At 38.5% G+C, this 10,000-nt stretch overlaps 1 protein-coding gene across 1 annotated transcript in view; it reads left to right on the forward strand.

Annotated features, from left to right (window-relative positions):
* Nucleotides 1-10,000, forward strand: part of LOC115220447 (protein rolling stone-like) — a 20,332-nt gene that overhangs the window by 492 nt on the left and 9,840 nt on the right. The window lies entirely within an intron of this gene.

Below are 10,000 nucleotides of genomic sequence, written 5' to 3' on the forward strand. Positions count from 1 at the left end.
CAAGAGGCTTTTTTTCACCCCTTTATAAGTCAGAAACTGAATTAACGAGACACCTATTATCGCCAAACTCGCTTCCAATACAGCTGCCGTCACTTCACTTAATGACTCTTCGTTTAAGACCACCATTGTGTGTGTGTGTGTGTGTGTGTTTACCTCGTTACCCGAGAAAAGGTCACGTACGGATTTTCGTAAGATTCCTAACTTGTTGATGACTCTCTCGAACAAAGATTAGTTTGTCTCAACTAACAACTTGTCTCAAATGATTTGCTTTAAAACATCTGAAATATTTGCTTTAACTTGTCTGAACGAACCTTTCAATGCGTGTCAACTGATCAACTCGACTAACCACTTGTCTCAATAGTAGCCATTTCTCTTGGCTTATCTCGACTCTCGTCACAATTAAAAATACTTGTCTCACTTGATTCATTTGTCTCAGTTGTTCAGGAACAAGCGACATTATTCTTACTGTGAGCAGTTTGTATTTAATACACAAGTTGTTGCTATTGCTGGTTTTAAAAATAGCCAGCTTAGCTTGATCAGGCTTTGGACGCATCCCTATGGACTCCACTTAAGTTACACAAAAAGGCGTTAAACTGACGACCTGTGAAGTCTTTCCCACGTGGATTTTGACGAGAGTGTATCAATAGGTAAAGACCCCCTTTGGTCATGAATGACCATGGGATTGCACCTAGAAAGTTCCCTTCCGAGGCACAAGTGCGGGCAAGATTGTTTATGGAAGACCAGCTGTCGTTCCTGCATACCAGCTACCCCACTCCACGCCATCGATGTTACTCAAGGGAAAGGCAAAAGCTGATACAACTTGACGTCGCTGATCATTTCTACAACTGAGTGAACTAGAACAACATGAAATAAAGTGTCTTGCTCAAGAACGCAACACACAGCCTTGTCCGGGAAATGAACTACGAAAAAACAAATAAATTATGCGTGTGCTGGAGGTAGTAAGAAAGTATTAACACCTTGACTGGAGATCCTTGTCCTCATCTTTGGATCTACTTACTGACGATGTACTGCGTGAATGAAACTGGACGAGAGGAACTCGAGTGGAATGATTTCGGTCATCGAAGATTTGTGCTGGTCCGTAGCTAAACAGTTACGACACTTGTTACTATCAAACTGACCATGGAGAGACCTTATACGCGATTATAAGACCAGTAAGAAATAGCAGCAGGAACAGGACAATTCAGATGACAATGTGCACCCCTTTCACACCCCATTTAGAGGTTATGAGAGTATTTGAAGGGCCAGGTTTCCGATTTACTCGCTGTTTATTATTGGTTTCAGCCATTAGCTTGCGGTCATGCTGGAGCAGCATAGCCAAAGATTTGTAATCAACAATAACGTTATCAGGTGCATATTTTATTGATCATATGTGAAGGGGAAGAGCTTGTACGTGGGGGGGGGGTGTATTTTCTATATTTTATCCTTTACTTGCTTAAGTCATTAGACCGCGGCCATACTGGGGCACCGCTTTGAAGGGTTTTAGTCGAATAGTTCGACCCAGGACTTTTTTAAAGCTTAGTACTTATTCTATCCGTTCCTTTTGGCGAACCGTTCAGTTAGGTGGACATAAACGCAGCAACACCGGTTGTCAAGCAATGGTGGGAGACGAACAGAGATACAAATACGTATATATACATACATCCATGCATGCATGTATACATACATACATACATACATACATACATACACATACATACATACATACATACATACATACATACATGCATGCGACGGCTTCTTTCAGTTTCCGTCTACCAAATCCACTCCCAAGGCTTTGTCGGCCCGAGGTTATAGTAGAAGACAATTCCCCAAAGTGTCACACTTGTGGTTAGGATCAAGCTTCTTTATTTCATTTAATTTGCCACAAGGGCATCACACAGATAGAAGCTTTGCGGGTTGGACACGGACATTAATGGGATGAATGATAATGATGCAAAAATGATGATGATGGGAGAAGACGAAAAGCGCCCGCCGACTTCTCTAAAACAATGTTCTTTTTTCCTTTTTCCCGAAAACACAATGAGGCAATAAACCTCTTACATAAAAAAACACAATGTTCAGATATCTTTTTCCCTTTTTAAAACACAATGAGGCTATAAACCTCGTACATTACACAAAAAGTCACATATTTCACATTTTGTAGACTCGTTCAGGTTATCCGGCCGACCAGCATCCTTGCTTCATTGAAGCATGTACTCGGTTCCAGGCCGGACCACACAGCCATATATCTGTAGGAGTCCTCCGGGAAGGAATTCATGATCCTGCACAGATCACTATCCCATAGGACCTCCGCAGCCACCTGCGAAGGCCACTCAGGGTCCTCCATGCAGGACAGAAGTCCCTCCCATCGGCCCGCCTTTCCATTTTCTTGACTTCATTTTCTATGGTTCCTCCTTCGTGGAAGAGGACCACAAATTCATCCTCCAGCGGCACACCCGCCGGAGGAGGTTTGGGACACGCCGACACCGTGTCACAACACGCCGGCGATGTCCCGTTTTTCTTCTTTCTTTTTTTTCTTTTTCCCTTGGGCCGCGAGAGGGTGAGGTTCCTGTGATGCGTGCAGCAGGTCCTCCTTTTCTCCCGCAGCCCTCGGGTCCTTCACCCTTCGTTTTCGTTTTTTCGAGAAGGTGGAAACCTCCTCGTCATCCTCCTCCTTCTCTCCCTCCATTGAAGGAGCAGGGAGAGATTCCAATATTAACTGCTCCAGGATCCTATTTTGGTCCTTGGGGCTGTTTTTCTTAATGTGGCCGGTCTCCAGGCACAGGTGACACTTGGCGGGGGGGGGGGCGTCCCTCGAGCATCACCGGATCAAGCTTCTTACCACACTGTCACGCCTGCGGAATAGATATTTGCAAATATTAACAAATACATATATATGAGGGCATGTGTGTATGTATGTGTGTGCATGTACACACACACTCATGAGAGCATGATGTAAAGTTAACTGACGTCCTTGTTGCAATATATATTATAATATATATATATATATACATATATATATATACATACACACACACACACATATATATTATATATATTATACATATATATATATACATACACACCACACACATAATATAATATATATATTCATTCAAAATGAGACTGCATGTATACCGTTGCCGATTTTTCCCTCCGTCTTCCCTATATAATGTGTGGTGTGTATATATATATCTATATATTATATATATATAATATATATATTATATATAATATATATATATATATATATATAGCTGCTCACAGCTATGGTCAGCCACCAGTGTAAAATTAACAGCGGACCCTGAAGCAATCCAGAGAAGATTCACAAAGAAGATCGTCTCTTTGCAACAGCTCAGCTACTGGGAAAGGTTGAAACAGCTAAGACTCTACTCCCTGGAGAGAAGACGGGAGAGGTATGCAGTAATATATGTCTGGAAGATCCTGGAACGAATTGTGCCAAATTTTGGCATTGTAAGCTACACCAATGCTAGAACGGGACGACACTGCATAGTGCCAAAGATCCCAGCAATGCCATCACGCTTCAGGACCAGCTTCTGCAACAGCCTGGGTTTCAAGGACCCACAGCTTTTTAATATTCTCCAAAAGAGTCTGAGGAACTTGCACAAAGTAGATGTAGCGGTTTTTAAATCAAGCTGGACATCTTCCTGTCAAGAACCCAGATGAACTACCTCACGGCAAGAGGTGCAAATGAGAGTAGCTATATCAAACTCCATTCTTCACCAAGTGCCACATATTAGACGAGGTTCGTCGTAATAACAGTGTAGCACAAAACGGCGGTGTATCAGCATGGCCGCAGCTCTGTGCTGAAACTAGATTTCTGAAAAGGGTCAGTTTCTCTCGAGGGTGCTAATGTCTGTAACCAACACACATCTAACGCGATGAAGCACTTCACAGCCAACGATGCGGCTGCAGACATAAATAACTAAAATCAAAATGAGGTGTATAACTTAATCAGATTAATTATAGTGGATCAGATTTCTCATTAGGAGTATTAACTTAATGAAACACGGCTCGCTCGCGTTCTCTCTCTCTCTCTCTCTCTCTCTCTCTCTCTCCCTCTCTCTCATTCTATAAATATATATATGCATGTAGATCTATAAGGTATGCGCACACACACACACACACACACATATATGCATTTGTATATATTATGTATCTAAGTGTGTGTGTGCGTGTGTGCGTGCGCATGTGTGTGTCTATGTGTTTGCATATATGTCTCTGTATGTATATGAGTATGCATATATGTGCCTATATATTTTGTACATACACACACACAAAATGTAATATATAGGTATATATTTATGTGTGTATATATATGCATGTGAATATAAATATGTGTATATATATATATATGTATATTATATATGTATGTGTATATATATATATATATATATATATCTATATATATACAAATATATATATATATAATATATATATATATATATATATATATATATATATATGTATATTGGTGTATGTATGTATATACTGTATATATATGTTTGTATATATGTTCGAATACACACACACACAATCACATGTATACACGGCGCGTGCACACACTTGATATGTCTAGGGAGCTGCGATAATATTCATTAGAGCTGCGATGGGGGCAATCAAAGTGCCTGGATGTTCTCCTTCCATGGGTGGCTGATAACATTGAGTATTTTCTGTATCGGGTGGATTAATCTTTATATAGTGCACCTGGGTTTCGTTTGGAGGGTATAGATGGAATATTCAGTGTATATAGCCACTTTATAAGCCCGCACTACAAGTAGCGCACTTGCTGCTCCCAGGCACAGGCTAATAGGCCACGCCCACTTTTACACGTACACGCACGAATATATACGTGCATATCTGCCTCTGTGGATGAATGTGTGTGTGTATACGAGTAAAAATTATATCCATCTCAAATGAAAACATCGCTATAACAGCTGTGTATTAATACAGAGATGTGTGATGACTATGTTTATATTGATATACAATATATGTTCGTTGGTGTATTATGAAACGCGTGTGTATGTGTGTTCATATATATATATATATGCATATAAATACATATATATATGTGCATGTTCCATATATATATATATATATATATATATATATATATATATATAAATGCATATATATATATATATGCACAAGCATATATATATATATGTACACGCATATATATAGGCATGTATATATATGCATGTATATATGCAAATATACAAGTGTGTGTATGTGCGCTTGTGTACACAAATATTTTCATATGCACGTTTCATAAAGTTACGTATAATCTTTCTGGGAAAATAGATTTCGCTGTTAAAACAGTATGTTCTCTCTGCAGAATGAAAGGAAACACACGTAAACACATACACTCACACACACACACACACACACACACGCGCGCGTACATACAGCAAAATTTATGAACATATCAATTCTGAATTTACCTGTTCAGGTAATGTGAAGTTCATTTGGAATGAAGTATAAAAAATGTGTGTGGGATGTTCGAGAATTGATCTGAAACCATTCAATGAAAACTATACGCATGCACGCGCGCGCATTTACAGTTTCGCCTCAAATTCACATTTTTGAAGCCATTACTTAGGGTTCTGTGGGTGTGAATTAACACGCGGATTTGCTTGCACACATGCATTCACACATATATATACATATAAACGTGCACCTACACTCACGCACACCCACACATGTATAGAGACATTTGTATTAAATACTGATTTTCTACTTTCACATAAATTACCATGAGTAATGATTCGTTTTAGGGCAAACATAAAGCATATCATATACATGTGTGTGTGTGTTTACATCTCCATACATACATGTAGATGAGGAGGGAGTTAGACAAACGGTAACAGGCGTAAGAAATGTACATGAAAAGTTGCACATAAACCAAGTCTATTCTTATCATGTGTTTCGCGCGATCGAAACAGACGTTAAGAATGTTGTAAGAATGCGTTGTATGTAAGCAAGTGCAATACTAAAGCAATATTGCAATGTAGGAACTAGAGTATCCAGTATTTCGGATTTTGATAGCCGTGTGCCGTAGATTCAGGATATATCTTTTGTGAGTATATGTGTATGTATGTACACACACACGCATAGATATACGCATATATATACATACATACATACATACATACATACGTATATATGCATTTTGTATATACCATATATAAATGGCAATTTCTGTCTTTCTGTCTGTTACCATCTTGCTGCCTAAACCAGTGTTAAACTAATATCCGGTTCAATAATGGGCTAATTGGAGATCAATAAAAATCTGTGTTCCCTAGAGAGGTTGGGCGAATTACAGGATAGAATGACAAGGATGCAAAGAGTATTAGTGTGTAGTAGCAGAGTGAGTGTGACTGATATCAAGGAAGGGGAGGACAGCGTTGTGTATGCGACAAATATGGAGTGGCAGTGGGATGTTTACGTTAATATAGCTGTTATATATACACGTGGTGTTGCATACATACTTTCGTAAATACATAGATACATGCATACACACTCACACATGCACACACTTGCACATACACACACATACACACATGCACATAAGTAACTTTTTAAACGTCGACGAAGAAGAAAAGTGGGTGTGAGGAATACGTAGCTTTGGGGAGAAAGAGGGTAAGTGGTTTATGGTCCATCGCAAACACACACACATACACACACACACACAACAATTACACACACACACACACACAACAACACACACACACACACACACACCACACACACACACAACACACACACCACACACACACACACACACTATATATATATATATATATATATATATACATACATAATCTACTATATACCATTTTAAACTTGTGATTATCTATGTGTATATTTGTAAATGTGTGTGTGTGACGTCCTATAAGATTTTAAAATTACGTCAAAATTTCCAAATAGGTCATGTGAAAAACTACAACGACGTTTTTTTGCGAAAAATTGCACAAATCTGTCCTGATCAAGAGGTCTATCTGTCGAGGAGTGGGGGTATACTCTGACATGGAATAACGCAAAAATTATATAAGGAATTCTACTGTAAAAATTGCCTGGCAACGACGGGATATTCAGCTAGTATATATATATATATATATATATATATATATGTGTGTGTTTGTGTGTGTGTATGTGTGTGTGTGTGTGTGTGTGTGTGTGGTGTGTGTAAATTTCTCTTTGGGACCTAAACAAAGATCTTCGCGGATCTTTATGGGTGGTCTCGAACCATAAACCCCTACAAAAGGAGAAGGAAAACTCTTATCACTAAAACTGTCGCATGGCTGAAACGGTCCGTTGGAAACGGCTTTGTACTATTATCGGTCTATATAGGACAGGCCTGATATACAACACTTCGTATGCGATCTGACGTTGACACTTCTGCACCTGTACAGGGAATGAACTAGTGTCTATCACAAACGTTTGAGCAGGTTGCTCAGTGTCCTCAATATAAAGACAGAAGGAGATGAGCGAAGGAGACAGGCAGGCAAAGAAAACCAGAGAGAAAGAGCTAGACAGGGAATGAGGGAGAAGAACAAAAGAAAGAGTGAGAAAGAGGGTGAGAAGAGAGAGCACAAGATTCACCGGAATACCTGAAACTTCTGTAATTTAAGTACTTCTGCTAATTTGCTTGGGAGTCCTCACCTGTGAAAATTCAGATAGAGACCAGAAAAGATATGTTGATTAATTTAAAAAGATGCAAAAAAAGAAAGAATTGAGATGCAGCAATACTCTCCGATTCCCAGAGAAACTTTCAGCCTAAATTATAAGACGGATTTAACACTGGAAGCCATCCAGATTTGCATTTAATGCGTTTGTCGATATATGCATGAATATAAATACCTGTTATATATAGGCAGTGTGTGTATAGTATATATATATATATATATATATATTATATATATATATATATATATATATATATATATATGTATATATATATATATATATATATACATTTACGTATATATATACGTAAATGTCGAACGATAAATGAGTGCTCAACACAGCATGTATGTATATATATATGTCTTCTTTTATTTGTTTCAGTCATTTGATTGCGGCCATGCCGGAGCACCCCCCTTTTAGTCGAGCAAATCGACCCCAGAACTTGTTCCTTGTAAGCCCAGTAATTATTGTATCGGTCTCTTTTTGCCGAACCGCTAAGTTGCGGGGACGTAAACACACCAGCATCGGTTGTCATGCGATGTTGGGGGGACAAACACAGACACAAACACCCACACGTATGCATATACATATACACATATATATATATTTATATATACGATGGGCTTCTTTCAATTTCCGTCTAGCAACTCCACTCACAAATCTTTGGTCGGCTCGAAGCTATAGTAGAAGTGCGTGTGTGTGTGTATATATATATATATATATATATATATAGTACACATCCACATTTATTCACTCAAACATAGACTCATGTAAATTCTCAATATATACAAGCATGTGATTGTGTGTGTGTGTGGTGTGTGTGTGTGTGTGTGTGTGAGTGTGTGTGTGTGTGTATGTGTGTGTGTGTGTGTGTGTATGTTTGTGTGCATGTACGTCTTAAAACACTCAGATACATAAATTACGGTAATCCACCTTCAGCTGTTCACAGCTGTATCTTGGGGTGACTGAGTGTCTTTTGGTCGCTTAGTTATGACGCCTCAACAAACCGCTACCAACACACAGCTCCTCACATACACACACACACATGTACATATACATGCACATATGTACATTTATATACATATGTGTGCGTGTGTATATATTTATATATATATATGTATATATATGTATACACACACACACATACAACGTATATGCATATACATTCATTTCATACACAAATATGTTAAGACACAGATAGAAAAGATAAATGAATATATATATATATAATATATATATATATATTATATATATATATATATATATATATATATATATATGCGTAATAAGTGTATGTGCGTATGTGTGCATGTATGTATGCAAACAGGGCAATAAATATATGGGTGGAGGTGTATATTAGGGGAGTGGAGAGGTGGGTGTATATATACATCAATGGATACATGACTGGTGAGTCGGTGTAACGTGTAGATAGATGTGTCGATGTATATAGATGGTGAGATTACCAATACACACACACACACACGCACACACACTTCAACACACACACACATGTAGGTCAAGTACGGGTTAATAACATTGTGAATCAAAGCGTATTTTAAGTCAAATGAAATTACGATGGTGTTAATGATATTTCTTCTGAGCGAGCACAGGCGTAGAGCAGCGAAATTTTAATTAATAATTAATTGGAAGTTATGTACTAAGAAGCGAGTATTCTAATCAATTTATATTTCGTGAATTCTCTCCCGTGTTTTCCTTAACTAGAAATGTCATTACCACTAATTGCAGTGGTTCATTAGCAGCGGCATTTTTGGTTTAATTATATTGAATATGTTAGTCTGTATTTAGATATATTTCCTCCATTCACAGAGTACACTGGTAATTATTAAAATTATGCTGTGTTAATAATATACACAGTACATGTGTGTGTGTGTGTTTGCCAGGATGGCAACGAAGGAAAACAAGATTCTGGCCATACACCAGAGTTACACTGAATTTACCCACCACAGACAGTTTTACAGCAGTGACACTTGGAACATTTGCTGCCGAAAAGCGGCACCAAGTCTTCTTTCGCCTACACAGCCAGAGAATGAGCGGATTCCGAGACACCAAGTTAGCTGAGTGAGTCACTAACTCGAGTCAAGATAACCAGTTCTGCGCTGTCTGGACCGTGAACACTGAATGCTAGAGTAGAAGATTGCTTAAGGCTTGCTGCAAGGTAAATGGGCCTCCGGTAGGAGACCTCGGATCTGAAACCATCTTTGATTTGAGAGATTATTGCTAGAGAGACACGAAACCTCTCTTCAGAAACGTCGAAAGTTGATGGTAATTG

This window comes from Octopus sinensis, linkage group LG16 (genome assembly GCF_006345805.1).
Source record: "Octopus sinensis linkage group LG16, ASM634580v1, whole genome shotgun sequence".
Taxonomy (NCBI): domain Eukaryota; kingdom Metazoa; phylum Mollusca; class Cephalopoda; order Octopoda; family Octopodidae; genus Octopus; species Octopus sinensis.